Raw genomic sequence first — 20,835 nt, 5'->3', positions numbered from 1 at the left:
TTTATACATTGTATTTCGGTGGTGTTAGTTTTTACTCCTATTTAGTTTCCAAATTATTTATTTGTATCCTCTATCCTTTTTTCTTGATGAATTTGGCTAAAAGTTTATAGATTCTGTTTGTTTTTTTAAGTTTCTATTTCATCCATTTCTACTCTGATCTTTTTTTTTTTTCTTCTACTAACTTTAGGTGTTGTTCTTTTTCTAGTTCCTTTAGGTGTAATGTTAGATTGCTTGAGATATTTCTTGTTTCCTGAGGTAGGCCTGTATCACCATAAATTTTCCTTTTAGGACTGTTGCTACTCCTTTCCAAAATTGTGGATTATTGTTTTTCATGTTCATTTCTCTCTACACATTTCTTTTTTTTTTGTAAATTTATTTTTTATTGGTGTTCAATTTGCCACCATCAAGTGTCCCCCTCAGTGCGCGTCACCCAGTCACCTCCCACCCCCCCACCCCCCCCCCACCCGCCAACCTCTCCTTCCCCCACCCCTAGTTCGTTTCCCAGAGTTAGGAGTCTCTCATGTTCTGTCTCCCTTTCTGATATTTCCCAATCATTTTTTCTCCTTTCCCCTTTATTCCCTTTCACTATTTTTTATATTCCCCAAATGAATGAGACCATATAATGTTTGTTCTTCTTCACTCAGATTGACTTACTTCACTCAGCATAACACCCTCCAGTTCCATCCACGTTGAAGCAAATGGTGGGTATTTGTCGTTTCTAATGGCTGAGTAATATTCCATTGTATACATAGACCACATCTTTATCCATTCTCCATTCATCTTTCGATGGACACCGAGGCTCCTTCCACAGTTTAGCTATTGTGGACATTGCTGCTATAAACATCTTGGTGCAGGTGTCCCGGTGTTTCACTGCCTCTGTATCTTTGGGGTAAATCCCCAGCAGTGCAATTGCTGGGTCGTAGGGCAGGTCTATTTTTAACTCTTTGAAAAACCTCCACACAGTTTTCCAGAGTGGCTGCACCAGTTCACGTTCCCACCAACAGTGCAGGAGGGTCCCCCTTTCTCCACATCCTCTCCAACATTTGTGGTTTCCTGCCTTGTTAATTTTCCCCATTCTCACTGGTGTGAGGTGGTATCTCATTGTGGTTTTGATTTGTATTTCCCTGATGGCCAGTGATGCAGAGCATTTTCTCATGTGCTTGTTGGCCATGTCTATGTCTTCTTCTGTCTCTACATATTTCTTAAATTTCCTTTTTGATTTTTTCATAGACTCATTCATTGGTTATTTAGTAGCATGTTGTTTGGCCTCCACATGTTTGCATTTTTCCAGCTTTTTTTTCCCCTCGTGATTGATTTTTGGTTTCATACTATTGAGGTCAGAAACATTGCTTGATATGATTTCAATTTTCTTAAATTTATTGAAACTTGTTTTGTGGCCTAATATGTGATTTATTCTCAGGAATGTTCCATGTGCACTTGAAAAGATTGTATATCCTGCTCTTTTTGTATATAATGTTCTCTCTATATTTGTTAAGTTCATGTGATCTAATGTGTCATTCAAAGCCACTGTTTTGTTATTGATTTTCTGTCTGGATGATCAATTCATTGATGTAATGTGAGTTAAAAGTCACCTACTAGGGATCCCTGGGTGGCGCAGCGGTTTAGCGCCTGCCTTTGGCCCAGGACGCGATCCTGGAGACCCGGGATCGAATCCCACGTCGGGCTCCCGGTGCATGGAGCCTGCTTCTCCCTCTGCCTGTGTCTCTGCCTCTCTCTCTCTCTCTCTCTCTCTGTGTGACTATCATAAATAAATAAAAATTAAAAAAAAAAGTCACCTACTATTGTTGTATTGGTTTCAATTTCTCCCTTCATGTCTGTTAATATTTGCTTTATGGTTTTTGGTGCTCCAATGTTCAGTGCATAGGTATTTACAATTGTAATATCCTCTTTTTGGATCAACTCCTTTATAATTATGTCATGCCTCTCTTTGTCTTTTGTTACAGTCCTTGATTTAAAATCTGCCTTTTTTTTTTTTTTTTTTCTGATATAAGTATTGCTATCCTAGATTTTTTGGCTTTCCTTTGCATGGACTGTTATTTTCCATCTTTTTGCTTTCAGTCTTTATATGTCTTTAAGTCTAAAGTGTCCTTTATAGGCAGTTCATAGATAGATCTTGTTTTGTTTTTAAATTCATTCCACAACCGAAGTTTGACCTTTTTTTTCCTGCTTATAGAAGTCCATTTAACATTTCTTCTTAGGTGGGTTTAGTGGTGCAGAACTCCTTTAACTTTTGTCTGGGAAACTATTTCTCTTTCAATTATTTTATCAATTTTGAACCGGCCTAGATAGAGTAGTTTTGGTTTTAATTTCTTCTTTATTTCAGCTCCGTGAGTATATCATGCAACTTCCTTCTGGCCTATAAAGGTTCTACTGAAAAATCAGCTGAAAACCTTATGGGGTTTCCCTTATATGATGACTTTTTGCTTCTCTATCATGGCTTTTAAAATTCTCTATTTTCTTTATCTTTTGCCCTTTGACATTTTTATATATTATGTGTCATTGTGTGGACATCCTTAGGTTCAACTTTTTTTTGAGTTCTATGCTTAATGAACCTGGATGCTTGCTTCCTTCCCTAGGTAATGAAAGTTTTAAGCTATTATTTCTTCAAATAGCTGCTTTCTCTCTTTCTTCTCCTTCCATTACCCTTATAATATGAATGTTTGTTTCCTTGATGTTGTCCAAGAGATCCATTGTCCTATTAACATTTAAAACATTTCTCTTTTTGTTGTTCAGCTTGGATGCTTTCCATTACCCTGTCTTCCACATGTCTATTCCATTCTTTTGCATTTGCTAATCTACTGGTGATTTCCTCTAGTGTATTTTTTCACTTCAGGTATTGTATTCTTCAACTCTGATTGGTTCACTTTTATATTTTCTGTCTTTATTGAGCTTCTCATTAAGTTCTCCCATGCCTCTCCAGCCCAGTGATCAACTTTATGTTTAATACATTAAATTATTTACTAAACACATTGCTTATCTCCATTTCATTTGTTTCTTTTTCTGAGGTTTCATCTTGTCCTATTGTTGGAAGATTATCCTTAATATCCTTCTATACCCCCATTTTGCCTGACTTTGTGTTTGTTTTTATGTATTAGGTGTAAAGCCTACTTCTTTTCAATTTGAAAGAATGTTCTCAGGTCATCCTCAGTGTAGACTATGTGTGCCTGATGACTATGGCTGGCTGGCTGAGCTGCATCTGGCATGGATTGGATCCTGTTGCACAGTGTGTTGAGGCTGCCTTGGTAGGGTATCTGGAGCTGAATGAACATGGGCCAGGGCAGTCTCAGGTCTCTGTGCAGAGGGCACACTAGAAAGACAGGTGCAGCTGAAATGGGTCAAACTGAAGGGTCCCAGGTCTCTCTCTACAGGATGCAACATGGCAGGATGGCTGAACTAGATGCAAGCCCATGTGTCCTGGGGTGCTCAGGGTAGGGAGTGCCCTGGCAGGCCAACTAGGGATAAGGCTATTGCAGGCCAGGGTGTCAGAGTATATTCCATGCAGGGTACTCTGGTGAGGTGGCTAGAGCCAAAGCAAGTGTTAACCAGGAAGTCCCTGAGTCCTCTGCACTGGAGGTGCCCTAGAAGTCATTTGGAGATCAACGTCTATGGGTCTGAGGTGTTCTAGTGTGCTTTGTGTCTGTCTGTATCACCTTGGTAAGACAGCTAGAACTGTAGTGAGTGCTGACCAGGGATATTCCAAAGTGTGCAATGCTGGGGAAATCTTGATGGGATGACTGGAACTGATCTGGCCAGATAGCTGGCCAGCTAGTACACAGTGACACTGCTCTCATCATAGTGGAATGGGTATGTAAATTATAGCACTCACCAGTCCCTCTGACCTGAAAAGATTAAAGTAGCTCCCTCATCATTTGGCAGGAGTACAGGGGGCTAGTCCCTTTGTATTTTAGTTGCTATTTATTTATTTATTTATTTATTTATTTATTTATTTTTACTATTTTTAAATTTTAAATTCCAGAATAGTTAACACAGAGGGTTAAATTAGTTTTGGATGTACAACATAGCAATTCAACAATTTTATACATTACTTAGTGTTCATCATGATAAGTCTACCCTTAATCCCCTTCCCCTGTTTCTCCTATCCTTTACCCATCTCTCCTCTGATAACCATTAGTATATTCTCTATGACTAAAAGTTTGTTTTTTGGTTCGTCTCTTTTTTGTCTTTCATTTTTGTTTAAGTTCCATATAAGAATGAAATCATTGTCTTTCTCTGACTTATTTCACTTATTATTATACTTTCTAGATCTATCCATATTGTTGCAATGACAAGATTTCATTATTGTTATGGCTGAGTAATATTTCATTATATTTCCAATTAAAAAATAAAAATAAATAAACAAACCTCCAGCTTTGTTCTTATTTGGTGGAGTTTTAGGGTTTTTTATTTGTAGTATCATGTAATTTTGCAAATAGTAAAAGTTTTACTTCTTGCTTTTCAGTTTGGATGCTATTTATTTCTTTTCCTTGTTGGATTGTTGTGGCTAGAACTTCCAGTATTGTGTTGAATCGAAGTGGTGAGAGTGGACATCCTTGTCTGTTCTTGATCTTAAGGAAAGTTCTGTTTTTCACCATTGATATTAGCTGTGAGTTTTTCATAGATGACATTTATTATATTGAGGTATGTTCCCTCTAAACCTACTTTGTTGAAAGTTATTATCACGAATTGTCAAAGCATTTTTTGCATCTATAGAAATGATTATAGGGTTTTTATCCCTTCTCTTATTGATGTGATCTATCCCATTGATTTGTGAACATTGAATCACACTCGCATCCCAGCAATAAATCCCATTTGGTTGTGATAAATGATTTTTTAATATATTGCTGGATTCAGTTTGCTAATATTTTATTGAGGATTGCTGCATCTATGTTCATACAGATATTGGTGCATAGTTCTCTTTTTTTCTGTAGTGTCTTTATCTGGTTTTTGTATCTGGGTAATGTTGGCCTCATGGAATGTAATTGGAAGTTTCCCTTCCTCCTTAATTTTTGGAATAGTTTGAGAAATATAGGTATTAATTCTTCTTTAAATGTTTGGTGGAATTCACGTGCAAAGCCGTCTGGTCCTGAATTTTGGTTTGTTCAGAATTTTTGGAATATTAATTAATTTCATTATTATTAATCGATCTGCTCAAATTATTATTATTATTATTTTTGGAATATTAATTAATTTCATTATTATTAATTGATCTGCTCAAATTTTCTATTTCTTCCTGATTCAATTTTGGGAGGTTGTATGTTTTTAGGAATTTATCCATTTCTTCTAGGTTGTCCAGTTAGTGGACATATGATTTTTCATAATATTCTCTTATAATCCTTTGTGCTTCTGTGAAGTTGGTTGTTCGTTCTCCTCTTTCATTTCTAACTTGGTTTGAGTTCTTGCTCTCTTTTCTCTTCATGATGATTCTGGTTAAAGGTTTATCAGTTTTGTCGATCTTTTTATGAGTCACATGAAAGTTTCGCTGATATATTCTATTATTTTTCATCTTCATCATTTCCTTCCTCTGCTGGCTTTAAGATTTGTTTGTTCTTCTTTCTAGCTCCTTTAGGTGTAAGGTTAGGTTATTTATTTGAGATTTTTCTTGCTTATTGAGGCAGGCCCATATTTTGCTGTAAACTTACCTTCTAAAAGTTTTGGACTATTATGTTTTCATTTTCATTTTTCTCCATGTATAGTTTGATTTCTCTTTGTTTTCTGGCTGGCCCACTCATTGCTAGTAGCATGTTATTTAACCTCCATGCATTTGTATTATTTATGTATCTTTGTTGCTGATTTCTAGTTTATAGCATTCATTTGTGGTCAGAAAAGATTCATGGTATGACTTCAATTTTTTTTTTAATTTGTTGAGGCTTGTTTTGTGGCCTAATATGTGGTCTATCTTAAAGAATTCTCCATGTGCACTTGAAAGAAATAAGTATTCTGATATTTTAGGATGGAATGTTCTGAATATATCTACTAGATTCAGCTAGTCAAATGTGTCATTCAAAACCAGTGTTTCCTTGTTGGTTTCCTGTTTGTATGATCTATATTCACTGATGTAAGTGGGTTGTCAAAGTCCCCTGCTATTATTTCATTACTATCAATTAGTTCATTTAGGCTTATTATTAGCTGTTTTTTTTATTTGGGTCTTCCCATCTTGGGTGTATAAGTATTTATAATTATTATGTTGTCTTGTTGGACTATTTCCTTTATGATTAGATAGTATCTTTTTTGTCTCTTGTTACAGTCTTTGTTTTGAAGTCTGTTTTGTCTGATATAAGTATTGGTACCCCAGCTTTATTTTCTTTTCCATTTCTTTCTTTCTTTTTTTTTTTTTTCATTTTGATATCTTCTTTATGTAGGAATGTATATGAGGTGAATTTTCTTGACCCCACCCCCTTCCAGAAACCATTATCTGGAAACATACTGAAATACCAATCTTATTAACTACTAAAACACTTAGTCAGAAGTCTCAAAATTAATCATTCATAATTAAAATATAGCTTTTCAAAATGTATACAAAACTGGGCTATCAACAATGCTTGTATAATAATATACACTTCCATTTTTATTTTAAATGCTTTTCCATCCCTTCACTTTGAATTGGCATGTGTCTTTAGGTCTGAAACAAGTCTCTTGTAGTCAGCAAATAGATGGTTCTTGCTTTTTAATCCATGCCAATACCCTGTGTTTTTGATTAGGGCATTTAGTCCATTTACACTCAAAATATTTATTGATAGTTGTGTACTTACTGCCATTTTGTTACTTGTTTTTTGGTTGTTGTTGTTGTTTTTTTTTTCTCTCTCTCTCTTTCTCCTTTATTTTCTTGTTCTCTAAGATTTTGCTAGTTTTCTTGAGTGCTATACTTGGATTCCTTGGTCTTCACTTTTTGCATATCTATTACTCATTTTTGATTTGTGTCTACCATTAATTTGTATGTAATATCTAATGTATATGCTAGTCTATATTAAGTTGATGGTCACTTAAGTTTGAATCCATTCTTTACTCCTTTCCCTCCTACATTTTAGTTATATGCTTTCATATTTTATATTAATTTTATAAATCCCTTGACTGGTTTTAATATCTATACTTAATTTTACTTCTTTTGTGCTTCCTACTTTTCTTACTCTTGCTTATGGTCTTTCCTTTCCACTCAAACAGTAAGTCCCCCTTAACATTTCTTGTAAGATTGGGTTAGTGGTGATGAATTCCTTTAACTTTTGATTATTTGGGAAATTCTTTATCTCTCCTTCTATTCTGAATGATAGATTTGCTGGATAGAGTATTTTTGGCTGCAGCACTTTGTTTTTCTTTCTTTCAGCACTTTGAATATATCATGTCACTCCTTTCTGGCCTCCAAAGTTTCTTTAAAAAAAACCTGCTGATAGCTTTACGAGGTTTCCCTTGTGTGTATCTGTTCTCTTTTCTCTTGCTGCTTTTAAAATTTTCCATCACTAAATTTTGGAATTTTAATTACTATGTCTCTTGGTGTGGATCTCCTTGGGTTGATTTTTTGGGAGGCTCTGTGCCTCCTGGATCTGGATTTCTGTCTCCTTCCCTAGATTCAGGAAGTTTCCAACTATTTCTTCAATAAATTTTCTGCTCCACATTCTCTATCTTCTCCTTCTGGGATTCCTATGATGCAAATGTTATTACACTTGAGGTTGTCATTGAATTGCCTACATTTATTATCATTTTTTTGCAGTATCTCTCTCTCTCTCTCTCTCTCTCCTGTTCAGCTTGATTGCTTTTGATTACTCTGTACTTTAGGTCACTGATCCATTCTTCTATTTTCTCTAATCTACTATGTGTACACTTTAGTGTCTTTTTAATTTTGGTGATTGAGTTTTTCAACTTTTATTGGTTGTTTTATGTTTTCTTTATTTGTTAAGAGTCTCACTGACATCTTCACTCTTTTCTCAAGTCCACTGACAAAATTCATGACCATTACTTTAAATTCTCTATCAGACATATTATCTATCCCTGTTTTATTTAGCTCTCTTGCTGTGATTTTGTCCTGTTCTTTCATTTGGAATATATTACTCTGTCTCCTCATTTTTTTTTCTAGTTTGCTGTGTCTGTTTCTATGTATTAGAAAAGTCAGCTATATCCCCTGCTCTTGAAAACAGTGGCCTTCTGAAGAAGAAGTCCTATATTGCCCTAAAGTACAATGTCCTCCTTGAAGAACTTGGTGCTTCAGGGTATTGCAAGTGCACTACTGTTGTAACTGAGCCACCTTTCCCTTTAGTCCTGTCATCTGCAGTGGTTTACATTGCCTGTTGTGGACAGGGTTTGTTCCCTGTGTTGTTAGTGAGCCAATCTGGGGCTGTCCTGGGCTTGATTTGAGTCAGACAAGGCATTTGCCAGATATGTATTTGTACTAAACTACAAGGTGCTTACCCTGTGTTGTCCCCTAAGAGCTTTCATTGGTGGATGGGGCATATAGTCAGACTATTTGTCTGCCCCTAGCCCACTGGTTGGGCTGAAGTTGGACTGGTGTGTGGTTATCTTCCCCTCTTCCTGGGGCAATAGTTACTTTGGAGTGGTGCTGTTCCCTTTTAGGGCTGCTTGCACATTGCCATGTTTGTTATGCCCCTTTGGATGGGCTCTGGCCAAGGGCATATTGGAGGGGGCAATCCACAGGGTTATGCAGGAGGGGGCATGGTGTTAGCAAGTTAGGTACAGAGTGTGCCACTGCATTGGTTCCTACTTGTGGCTATGAGTCTATGCTGAGGGTAGGGGGTGGGCAGGTAAATGGTGCCCCCTAGCCTTTTTGTTCTTGGAGAAGTCTCCCAAGGATCCCTACCCCTCAGCATATGTTCTGAAATTAATAAATAAATTTCTCCATATGCCTCAAGTATTTTTTCAAACAACTGCTTCTGTGCTGTTGTATCTACAGGGCTGTTGGTTGTGCTCTCAGTTTTCTCTCACCCTGGTTCTCCCAGAGCTGAGCCTGCTGATTTTTAATGTTCCAGGTGTTCAAGCCCACTGATTGTAAGAACTTATGAAATTAAGTCCCTCTGGTGTTCAAAGCCATATGTTTTGGGGCTTCTTCTTCCCTATGGGGGCTGGGCTTTCTGGTGTGAAGGCCAGTTTCTTCCACCTCTCCACATCTGTGGTGTACCTCCCTCCTGGGGACAGTTCTACAGACCCATTTGGCTCCTGACCTTATCTCTGTCTTTTCTACCCTCTTTGATATAGCCTCTTCTCTACATTTAGCTGTGTATAGTACCTTCTGCCAGTCTTCAGGGTTTTTTGTTTTTAGTTATCTGCACTGATGTAGATGTTATCTAGTTGTACCTGTGGAACAAGGTGAGTTTAGATGACTCTGTCATCTTCCCTGGAAGTTTGTCTAGCTGGTCTTTTAAACTTTAGCTTTTTGACGTGTCCCCAGCTCATGTGGGCTGGGGGCCAGCCCCTGCAACCAATGGAGAGTTCCAGCAGCTCCCCCACTGTTTGGCAAATTTCTAAACCTGGCTCCTTTTTATTTTGGTTGCCCTTTCTTTTGTGCTGTGGCTTTTCTCTGGAACCCAGGCCAGGTGAATCTGCTCACAGTCCCTCAGCACTATCCCTCCGCACTGCAGTGCAACATTGGTGATGGGGGTTGCTTTTATTACTTTGTCTCTGTCTCTTGCCATTCTCTATGGGGTCTCTCTGTTTTTGTGTGCAGAAGCTATTTATTCAGTTCTCAGTTCTTCTTTAGGAAGAATTGTTCTATAGATCATAGAACCATAACTCCCACTGCGTCATATATATTAGAGGAGGAAATAGGTCCATCTGAATCAATTAAAATTGCCACGGTAACATTGTAGAAGATAGATAATTGGACTCAAGATGGAAAATTGAACAAATTCTTTGCTTTTAAATTTGAAGTTTGGTAGCAAATTATAAATATTTATGAATTGTCTTTTAAGATTTATAAAATCATTTTGGAAATAATATAGAAGTCTTCCTTTTGCATTTATTGCTGAATTTAAACAATAAACCTGCTTCTATTCAAAAAAGTATGTCTAAGAAATGCTGATATAAACAAAAGTAGACTGGATTACTTTCTCATCCAATCTGGCAAAATTTTAATAGGAAAAATAAAGATGATTTATAAAGCCATTGGATGGCATCATATCTAAGAAAGATTTATGTTTTATACTTACTCATAGATGAAACTTTTTATTAAAATATTTCCTCTTTAGTTTAGATTTTTCAGTTGTGCACCTTGGCTATAGAAAATTGAGACACTATCCATATTTTTTATGGATTCATTCTGTGAGATGAATGCATATGTTTTAATTTACTCAATGATTTATATTTCTAATCTAATTATTATAATTTTATCTTTTTTTAAAAGATTTTATTTTTTCATTCATGAGAGGCAGAGAGAGAGAGGCAGAGACACAGGCAGGAGGAGAAGCAGGCTCCATTCAGGAAGCCCAATGTGGGACTTGATCCTGGGACTCCAGGACCATGCCCTGGGTCAAAGGCAGATGCTCAACCACCGAGCCACCCAGGCATCCCTATTCTTATTTTTTTTTTATAGTTATTGGATCATGGTAATGGGTATGGTGATATTAGGCAAGATTCTGTACTGCATTATTTTTAAGCAGTTCTGATTAATTAGAGTTAATGGAAAATATCAGAAGAATTATATTTAAGGAGTAAAAACAATTCATGTCCTAATAAGCCATGCTTGCACAGAGATGAAAATGCCAAATATAAGCCCTGTTATTTTTTTGCTGCATAAAAGTGTATCACAGATTTAGTGGTTTAAAATGAGACTTATTTATTATGTCATAGTTTCTGTAGGTTAGTAGTCCACTTACAGCTTAGCTGGGTTTCTTTTATTTTTTTTAAAGATTTATTTATTCATGAGAGATACAGAGAGAGAGGCAGAGGGAGAAACAGGCTCCCTGTAGGGAGCTGGATGTGGGGACCTGATCCCAGACCCTGGGATCACACCCCCAGCCAAAGACAGACTCCCAACCACTGAGCCACCCAGGCGTCCCTTAGCTGTTTTTTGTTGAGTCTCATGAGCCTGCAATCAGGCATCAGTGGAACTATTCTCATCTGGAGGCTCAACTGGGAAGATTCTTCTTTCAAGCTCATTAAACTAAGCATCAATTGTTGGCATAATTATTTCTTGTGGTTTTATGACTTGAGGGCCTTGTGGGTTTTGTTCTTTTTATTTTGTTTTGCTGGATCTTGGCTAGAGACCATTTAACTTAGTTGACTTATTTCACTTAGATAATGTCCTCAGTGTTTACCTATGTTGTTGCAAATGGTATGGTTTCTTTCTCATGCTTGAAGAGTATTTTATTTATATGTATCTCACATCTTTTTTATCCATTTATCTATCAGTGGACACATAGGTTGTTTTCATATGTTGACTATTGTAAATAATGCTGCCACAAACTTGGGAATACACATCTGTTCAATATCGTGTTTTCATTATCTTTACATATATACCCAGAAATAAGATTGCTGGAGCATATTATGATATAGATTAGTTTTTCTATATTTTTAATTTTTTGAGAAACCTCAATAATGTTTCCATAGTGACTGAACTAATTTACATTGTCAACAACATTGAAGGGTTTCTTTTTTACATAAACCAACAATACTTATTATTGTCTTCTGATGATAGTTATTTAAAAGATGTGAAGTGATATTTCATAGTACTATTGATTTGCATTTCCCTGATGATAGTGATATGGAGCATTTTTCATATACCTGTTGGTCATCTGTATGTGTTTTGAAAGAAATGCATATTCAGTTTCTCTGCCCATTTCTTAATCATATTGTTTTTGTTGTTTCTTTTGATGTCAATCTTTTAGGTTTGATTTAATCCCACTTGTTGATGTTTGATTTTGTTGTTTGTGCTTGAGGTGTTGTATCTTAAAAAAAAAATTCTGCATGTGTTTACCCAGTTCCCGATACCATTTGGTGACAGACTTTTTCTCCGTTGAGCATTCTTTGTTCTCTTGTGAAAAATTTCTTGACTCCCTATGTGAGAACTTGTTTTAAGGCTCTCTATCCTGTTCCATTGGTCTGTGTCTCTAGTTTTATGCCAGTACCATACTGATTTGATTACTATAGTTTTGTAATAGGTTTGATAGAATAAGAAAGTATGAGTACCTCCTGATTTATTCTTCTTTCTCAAGGCTGCTCTGGCTGTTCTGGATCTTTTATGGTTCCACATTACTTTAATATTTTTATTTTTGTGAAAAATTCTATTGAAATTTTGATAGGGGTTGCAATGACTACAATGATGGCTTTAGGTAGTATGGATATTTTAACAGTATTATCCCAGTCAAGGAGCATGGGGGTGTTTTCCCATTTTTTTGTGTGTAGTCTTCAATTTCCTTCATCAAAATCTTGCAGTTTTCATCACACAGATCTTTTACTTCCTTGGCTAAATTTAGTCCTAACTATTTAATTGTCTTTGATACTACTGTAAGTGAGATATCTTTTTTTTCATTTCTTTTCAGATATTTCTTTTCTTTTTTTTTAAAGATTTTATTTATTTATTCATGAGAGACACAGAGAAAAAGAGAGGCAGAGACACAGGCAGAGGGAGAAGCAGGCTCCACTCAGGGAGCCTGATGTGGGACTCCATCCCGGGTCTCCAGGATCACGCCCTGGGCCGAAGGCAGGTGCTAAACTGCTGAGCCACCCAGGGATCCCTTTTCAGAAATTTTCTTGTTTGTATCTAGAAACCCAAGAGATTTATGTTGACTCAAAATCTATAACTTTATTAAATTTGTTGATTAATTCCAACAGTTTTTTTGTTGAGTCTTTAGGATTTTCTACATCTAAGATTATATCATCTACAAATAATGACAATTTCACTTCTTCCTTTTTCATTTGGATGCCTTTTATGTCTATGCCTGATTGCGTACCTAGGACTTCCAGTACTCTGTTGAATAAGAGTGGTAAGAGTGGGCACCCTTGTCTTGTTCCTGATCTTAGAGGAAAATTATTCCCTGCTTAGTGTGATATTAACTGTGGGCTTGTTGTATTGATCTTTATTATATTAAGGTATATTCCTTCTAAACTCAATTTGTGGAGAGATTTAATTATTTTAATTTATTAATTTAAGATATATTTTGTCAAATCCTTTTTCTGCATCTATTGAGATGATTATATAGTTTTTACATTTCATTCTATTAATATACTGTATCAAATTTATAGATTTTCATGTGTTGGACTATCTTTGTATCCTAGGGATAATTCCCACTAGATCATGAGGTATATTCTTTTAACATATTGTTAAATTATGCTAATATTTTGTTAAGAACTTTTGGAACTGAGGAAGGTCCAAGATGGCAACAGAGTAAGACCCTGAACTCAGTTTCTCCATGGACATATAAAGCAATCTACATACAAAGCAATTACTCCTGAAGAACTGAGGGCTGATTGAATAACTTCTGCACAGCCAAAGTTAGAGGCACCACATAAAGAATGGCAGGAGAGACAGAGACATGGTAACAAAGGGAACCCCATCCTCGATGGTGCAAACTGTAGTAGAAAGGGATAGTACTAAGGGACCAAAGCCAGGTCCCTAACTATTTTAAACAACTAAAATATAAGTGAAGTAAATGTTGAGTATCCATCATAAAGTGGGGGACCTGTTGGACTACTCTTTGGGATTAGAAGTGCTGGCATTCTCTAGGGTTTATGCACCTTCTTCACCCAGATAGCACAAACAAAAGTAGGATCCAGCCAGCCTGCTGCCTCAGCAAGTACTAGGCCCCTAAACACACCAACCCCATCTTTCTCCTCAAAGCAAGCCTTCTGTACCCATCTGAATTCTAGCCATCTTACCAAAGTGGTTCCAGAATAGCACTCACCAAAATACCACCTGAGAGTTGCCACTGTAGCTCCAGCTGTCTTGCCAAGATGACACATGCACAAAGCACTCCTGGACACTTGAAGCCTGTATCCACCTTGGCTACAGACAACACACTAGGGCACCCCCTTTGCAAAGTACCCTTTAGCTCCAGTATTCCCACCATGGTGTTCCTATTTCATTCAGCTCAAGCCAACTGCCAGGGAAATCTCTGCATGTAATCCCGACAGAACCCTTGACCCATGCCCACCTCATCTCCAGCCTTCTTGACATGGTACCCCTGTGCAGAATGCCCCAAGAATCTTAAGCCTGACTCTTCTCAGCTCCAGCTGCTCCACAGGTTGGCATCAGAGTGGAGAACACCAGAAATATTAGTTTTTATTTACTATATCTTTAGACAAAGCTGTCAGGCAGAGAAAATCTATACAGGGGATATTCCTACATAAGGCTTCTCGTTAGGAGAAGCAGCTATTCTTGGTAAGTTATAGAAATAAGCATAGAAAGTAAAACAATATGAGGAGACAAAGAAATATGCTCCTAATTAAATAACCAGACAAAATTTCAGAAAAATAACTAAATAAAACAGAGAGAAGCAATCTAATTGATATAAAGTTCAAAGTAACAGTCATAAAGATACTCACCAGACTTGAGAATAAAGTGGATATGAACTGAGTGAGAACTTCAACAGAGAGAAGACATAAAACCCATCAATTGGAGAATACAATAACTGAAATTAAAAACACACCAGATGAAATCCATAGCAGATTAGATGATGTAGAAGAATGGATTAGCCATCTGGAAGACAGGGTAATGGAAAGTACCAGCAAAAAGATAAAAAGAGAGGATAGGTTAAATGGCAACTTGGACAACATCAAGTGTACTGACATTTATATTATAGGGACCCCAGAAGGTGAAGGGAGAGAGAAAAGAACAGAAAACTAATTTGAAGAAATAATAGCTGAAAACTTTCCTAACCTCGGGAAGAAAACAGATATTCGGTTACAGGATGTCTCCAAACAAGATGAACCCAGGGAGGTCCACATCATGACACATAATTAAAATGTCAATGATTAAAAATACGTTGGCCTTCTACATGCTGAAAGGAAAACACCTACAACCAAGAATACTTTACCTGAGTATTGAAAGAGTGATAAAGACAAAAATTAAAGGAGTCCATCACAACTAAACCAGCCTTATAAAGAATGTTAGAGGGATTTCTTTAAGTGACACAGAAAAGGAAGACCATAATTAGAAGAAAATTATCAAAGAAAAAAAATTCACAGGTAAAAGCAAACATATAGTAAAAGTCATAGTTCAATCATTTATAAAACTAGCATGAAGGTTGAAAGCTAAAAGTAATAAAATTAGTTAGAGTTAAGAGTATAAAATTATATACATAAACCATGCAGGGGGTAGTAAAATATAGGGCTTTTAGAATGTATTTGATCTTAAATAACCATCAACTTACCATAGACTGCTATATAATTAAGATCCTCTATATGAACCTCATGATAGCCACAAAACAAAAACCCTGTAATAAATGTATAAATAATAGAGAAAGGACTCCAAGTGTAACACTATAGAAAGTCATCAATCACAGGGAAAGAGAGCAAGAAGAATGGAGCAGAGAACTACAAAAACAAGGAAAAAAATCACAGAATGACAATAAATACATACCCAGCAACAATTACTTTAAATATAAATTTAGGCTTCAATCAAAGACATAGGGTGACTGAATGGATAAAAATAGCAAGATGCTGTATATGAGAGACTCACTTCAAACCTGAAGATACAAACAGAAAATTAAAGGAGGGAAAAAGATATTCCATTCAAATAGAGTTGAAAAATAAGATGGAGTAGTGTTACTTAGACAAACTAGACTTGTAAGCAAAAACTATAAAAAAAGAAGACAGGACCTGACACAATGATAAATAAATCAGTCTAAGAGGAGGATATAAAAATTATAAATACCTATGTACCTAACATAGGAGCACCTAAATACAAAAAGAAAATATTAATAGACATAAGAGGAGGAATTTACAGTTATATAATAATAGTAGGTTTAATATCCCACTTAGATCAATGGATAGATAATCCAGACATAAAACCAATAAGGAGACAGTGGCTTTGAATGAAACATTGAACAATATAGACTTAACAGATAGTTACATACATATTGTTCAAACCCCAAACAGTAAAATACACATTTTTTTCAAGTGCACATGGAATATTTTCCAGGATAGACCAAATGTTAAGCTACAAAACAAGTCTCAATAAATTTATGAACATTGAAAGCATATCAAACGACATTGCTGACCAGTGGCAATCAATGATTTGGGGAAAAAGCTGGAAAAAACACAAAATATAAAGGTTAAGTAATATGCTGCTAAACATTCAATAAGTCAATGAAGAAATCAAAGAGGAAATAAGAAACATGAAGACAAATGAAAATGGAAATGCAATGGTGCAAAATCTTTGGGACACAAGAAAGACACTTATAACATGGAAGCTTACTGTGATATAGGCCTAATTCAAGAAAGAAGAAAAATCTCAAACTATCCTACCTTAAACTTAAAGGAACTAGAAAAAAAGAATAAAGCCCAAAGTTAGTAGAAAAAAAAAAAGGAAGTAACGATTAAAGCAGAAATAAATGAAATAGAAACTTAGTAGAAAAAAAAAAACAACAACAACAGAAAAGATCAATGTAACCAAGTTGGTTATTTGAGAAGACAAACAAAATTGATAAACTGTTATCTAGGCTCAAAATGATAGAGGACTCAAAATCAGAAATGAAAGACATAACAACCAATGCCACAAGAATACAAAGGATTATAAGAGACTACTACAAAGAACTATATGACAAATTGAACAACCTAGAAGAAATTAAAAATTCTTAGAATACAACTGTTCAAAACAGAGCCAGGAAGAATAGAAAATTTGCACACTGATTATTAGGAACAAAATTGAATTTGTAATTAAAATTTTTCCAAGAAATAAAAGGCCAGGGATAAATAGCTTCAAAGGAAAATTCTACCAATTTAAAGAGTTAATACCTATACTCCACTTATTCCCAAAAGGTTGAAAGAGGAAGAAAAGATTCCAAAAATATTCTACGAGGACAGCATTACCCTGATACCAAAAGCAGGAAAGACACTACAAAAAAGAAAACTTCACACCAATATTCCTGATGAATGTAAATGCCAAAATCCTCAGTAAAATAGCACATTGCATTCAATAATACATTAAAAGGATCATTCATCAAGTGGAATATATTTCAAGAATGTAAGGATGGTTCAGTATCTGTAAATCACTCAGCACAATACACCACAGTAACAAAATGACAGGTAAAACCGTATGATTCCCTCAACAGATGCAGAAAGAGCATTGACAGAATTTAACATCCATTAACCAAAACAGGTTGGTAGGGAACATACCTTAACATAATAAAGGCCAAATATAGCATAACTACAACTAACATTATTCTCCATGTGAAAAATTGAAATCTTTTCCTCTAAGATCAAGAACAAGACAAATATGTCCACTGTCACAACTTTTATTCAAAATAGTATTGGAGATTCTAGCCACAGTAATTAGACAGGAAAGGTAATTCAAAAAAATCCAAATTGGTAAGAAAGTAGTAAAACTGTCACTATTTGCAGATGAAATGACACTATATATATATACATATATATATACATATGTATATATATGTATATATATATATACCCTAAGAGAATCAACCCAAAAATGCTATTTTAAGTAATAGATATATTCATTAAAGTTGCAGGATATGAAATGAATACACAGAAATCTATTGTAATTCTATATGCTAATAATGGGTAATTGGTGAGATGTGGTAAAAACATAACGCTTGTGCACCATTAACAGAAATGTGACTGGCTGTGGTTACTCTGGAAAACAATATGGAGTTTCTTCAAAAAATAAAAATAAAAATAATATATGAACTAGTAATTCCATTACAGGGTATTTATCCAAAGAAAAGAAAAAGCAGTAATCTGAAAAGATATGGAAGCAGCCTAAGTGGCCATTCATAGATAGATAGATCATGAAAAGTGTGCTATGTAGGCATGTATGTGTATTTGTACACACATATCACACACACAGACACACACACACACACACACACACACACACTGGAATACTACCCACAAAAAATGAAATCTTGCTGATTGCAACAATATGGACTAATGTAGAGGGTATTATGTTAAATGAAAGTCAGAGAAAGAGAAATACATGATTTCAATTATACGTGGAAATTAAAACAGATGAACAAACAAAAATAAAAATAGACCTAAATACAGATAAGTGGTGGTTGCCAGAGGAGAGAGGGGGAGAGGTATGGTCTACATAGGTGAAAGGGATTAAGACGTATAAAAATCCAGTTATAAAATAAGTCACAGGGATGAAAAGTACAGCATTGGGAATGTAGTCAATAATAATTTAATAACATCTTATGGTGATGGATGGTAACGACACTTATTGTGGTGAGTATTGTGTAATGTAGGGAATTATTGAATCACTGTTGTACACATGAAAGTAATATTACATTGTATGTTAATTATAATTCAATAATAAAATTGTATCTATATTAATCAAGGATATCAATTTATAATTTTCTGATCTTGTAATGTTCTTATCTAGCTTGGTATCTGGGTAATGGTAGCCTTGTTTGGGAATATTCCCATTTCGATTTTTTTCGGAAGACTTGGATTAGGATTGGCATTAATTCTGCTTTAAATGTCTGTTAGAATTCACCAGTGAAGCCATCTGGTCCTGGGGTTTTCTGTATTGTGAGGTTTTGATTACTAATGAGTCTTACTACTCATTATTCTTCTGTTCAGATTTTCTATTTCTTCATGATTCAGTCTTGGTAGGTTGTATGTTTCTAGGAGTTTTTCTGTTGCTTCTAGGTTAATCAAAAAAATTTTTTTAATTATTTATTTGACAGAACACAGGCAGGGGGAGTGGCAGAGGGAGAAGGAGAAACAGACTCCTCACTGAGCAGGGAGCTGGATGCAGATGCGGGGCTTGAAGCCAGGACCCTGGGATCATATTCTGAGCCAAAGGCAGACGCTTAACTGACTGAGCCACTCAAGTGCCCCTAGGTTATTCAATTTTTGGCACATTCCTTGTAGTCTCTTAGGATTCTATGTATGTCAGTGACATCTTCTTTATTTTAGTCTTCTTTTTTTCCAAGTTAGTCTAGCTAAAGTTTTGTCAATTTAACAGACTCTTAGTTTAGTTATTATTTTCTATTATTTTTTCTCTTCTCTATTTCGTTTATTTCTACTCTGATCTTCATTCTTTCTTTCTGCTAACCTTGGGCTTGGTTTGTTATTCTTTTTCTACTTCCTCAAGGTATAAAGTTAGATTGTTTATTTAATATATATTTTCTTAATATTTGCATTTGTTACTATAAACTTCCCTCTCACAACTGCTTTTGCAGCATCCCATAAATTTTGGTGTTATTTCCACTTTCATTTGTTTAAGTATGTTTTTTGATTTCCCTTTTGATTTCTTCTTCAATGATCGTTCAGAGGTGAACTGTTTAATTTCCACATGTGTGTAAACATTCTAGATTTCCTCTTTTTTTGATTCCCAGGTTCATACTATTGTGGTCAGAAAAGGTACTTGGTATGATTTCAGTCTTCTAAATTTGCTAAAATTTGTAAGAGTCAAGTCCCACTTTGTCACTTTCTACTTCAGGGATCTTTTTCTTCCCTATTCTTTCTCCTAAGTTGCCAGATACAAGTTCACTTATTAAAAAAGCAGCATTTAGTAATATTGGAGATGGTTTTTCTCAATCCACTTTGTTGACCACTTCTCAGTAATAGATTGTCTTTTACCTGATCTCGGGTATTGGTCTCTCCTCTGCAGGATCTGCGGCTTTGTACAAAATTCTTCCATGATCTTTGTTTCACTTGACCGGAGCTACATCCCATGAAAATATTATTCTTTTCCAAACTTGAGAATTTTTCCACTCTACTGGCCATTTCAGCTACTCGCAGTATCACTCTTCAGGTGCAAAGCAAAATAACTCTCAGCATGGAAGGCAGCATTTTATAAATTTCTTTCAAGATTATTCAGTTAAACAAACATCCTTCAATAATTACTAATACATTATTCTGGTACTAGAAGAGAAGAATTGACTGGGAGTCTGTCCCCTATACCCAAATATTTAACGACCTGCTGTTTAGAGGAGATAATGTATTATGTTAGACAGAACCAGAACAACTGTTTTGTATCTTATCTTCCTTCAGTTTCTAAGCTCCGACTGCATAGTTTTGTTTATGAGAATCAAGCATGACAAACTTTTTGCTAGGTGTAGACCTTAATTCTAGGTGTTCCTCAGTCTGGGAAGCATTCCTGTAAGACTATCTCCTATTTATTATTTAAATCTCAGCTCAAATGTTGCTTCATCAAAAAGCTTTGTAAATGCCTCTGCTTAGAAGTCCCCTAGTCACTCCCTGTTACTTTCTTTCCCCCCCAATCCTATTATTTCACCCTTTTATCCCCCTAATACACGTATCTGATGGTTAATTGACTTTTTTCTTCCTTTTATTGTGAGGGTAAGAGCTTGGTTTCATGTCTCATTTGTCTCCCAAATACAGGCCAAGGCCTGACGTATGATAAATGGTTGCTTAATTAAGAAATAAAATAATGAATATACACATGTGGTTCTTATCTCTTATTTAGGTGTGACAATGGCATGAGAAACACAAGCAACTTTAGAAGATACTCCATACTGACTGGTGTTCAACTGTTTGTAATACTTTATTCAGTTAGGTATATTGGATGGCAAATGCAGGTAAGTCTACTATACCAAATACATTATTAAATTTATGATTATGGATGCCTGGTTGCAATTTTTAAATAGGCTTTGTACCAGATATTACTTTGTTTTAACACAGTAGAATATTATTTTTAACTACCAGAGGAAATTAAATTTGACT

The 20,835-nt window shown here is 35.5% G+C and overlaps 2 long non-coding RNA genes across 4 annotated transcripts in view; one reads left to right on the top strand and one right to left on the bottom strand.

Moving 5' to 3' along the window:
* LOC111098628 overlaps positions 1 to 20,835 on the bottom strand; it is a 190,002-nt gene that overhangs the window by 23,974 nt on the left and 145,193 nt on the right. The window lies entirely within an intron of this gene.
* Positions 1 to 20,835, top strand: part of LOC119865325 — an 80,108-nt gene that overhangs the window by 36,596 nt on the left and 22,677 nt on the right. Inside the window, exon 2 of the long non-coding RNA XR_005369052.1 lies at positions 20,579 to 20,690. This is a non-coding gene — a long non-coding RNA (uncharacterized LOC119865325). The remainder of the gene's footprint in view (positions 1 to 20,578; positions 20,691 to 20,835) is intronic.

This window comes from Canis lupus, chromosome 13 (assembly GCF_011100685.1).
Source record: "Canis lupus familiaris isolate Mischka breed German Shepherd chromosome 13, alternate assembly UU_Cfam_GSD_1.0, whole genome shotgun sequence".
Lineage (NCBI taxonomy): Eukaryota > Metazoa > Chordata > Mammalia > Carnivora > Canidae > Canis > Canis lupus.
This window is presented reverse-complemented; position numbering and strand designations above follow the sequence as displayed.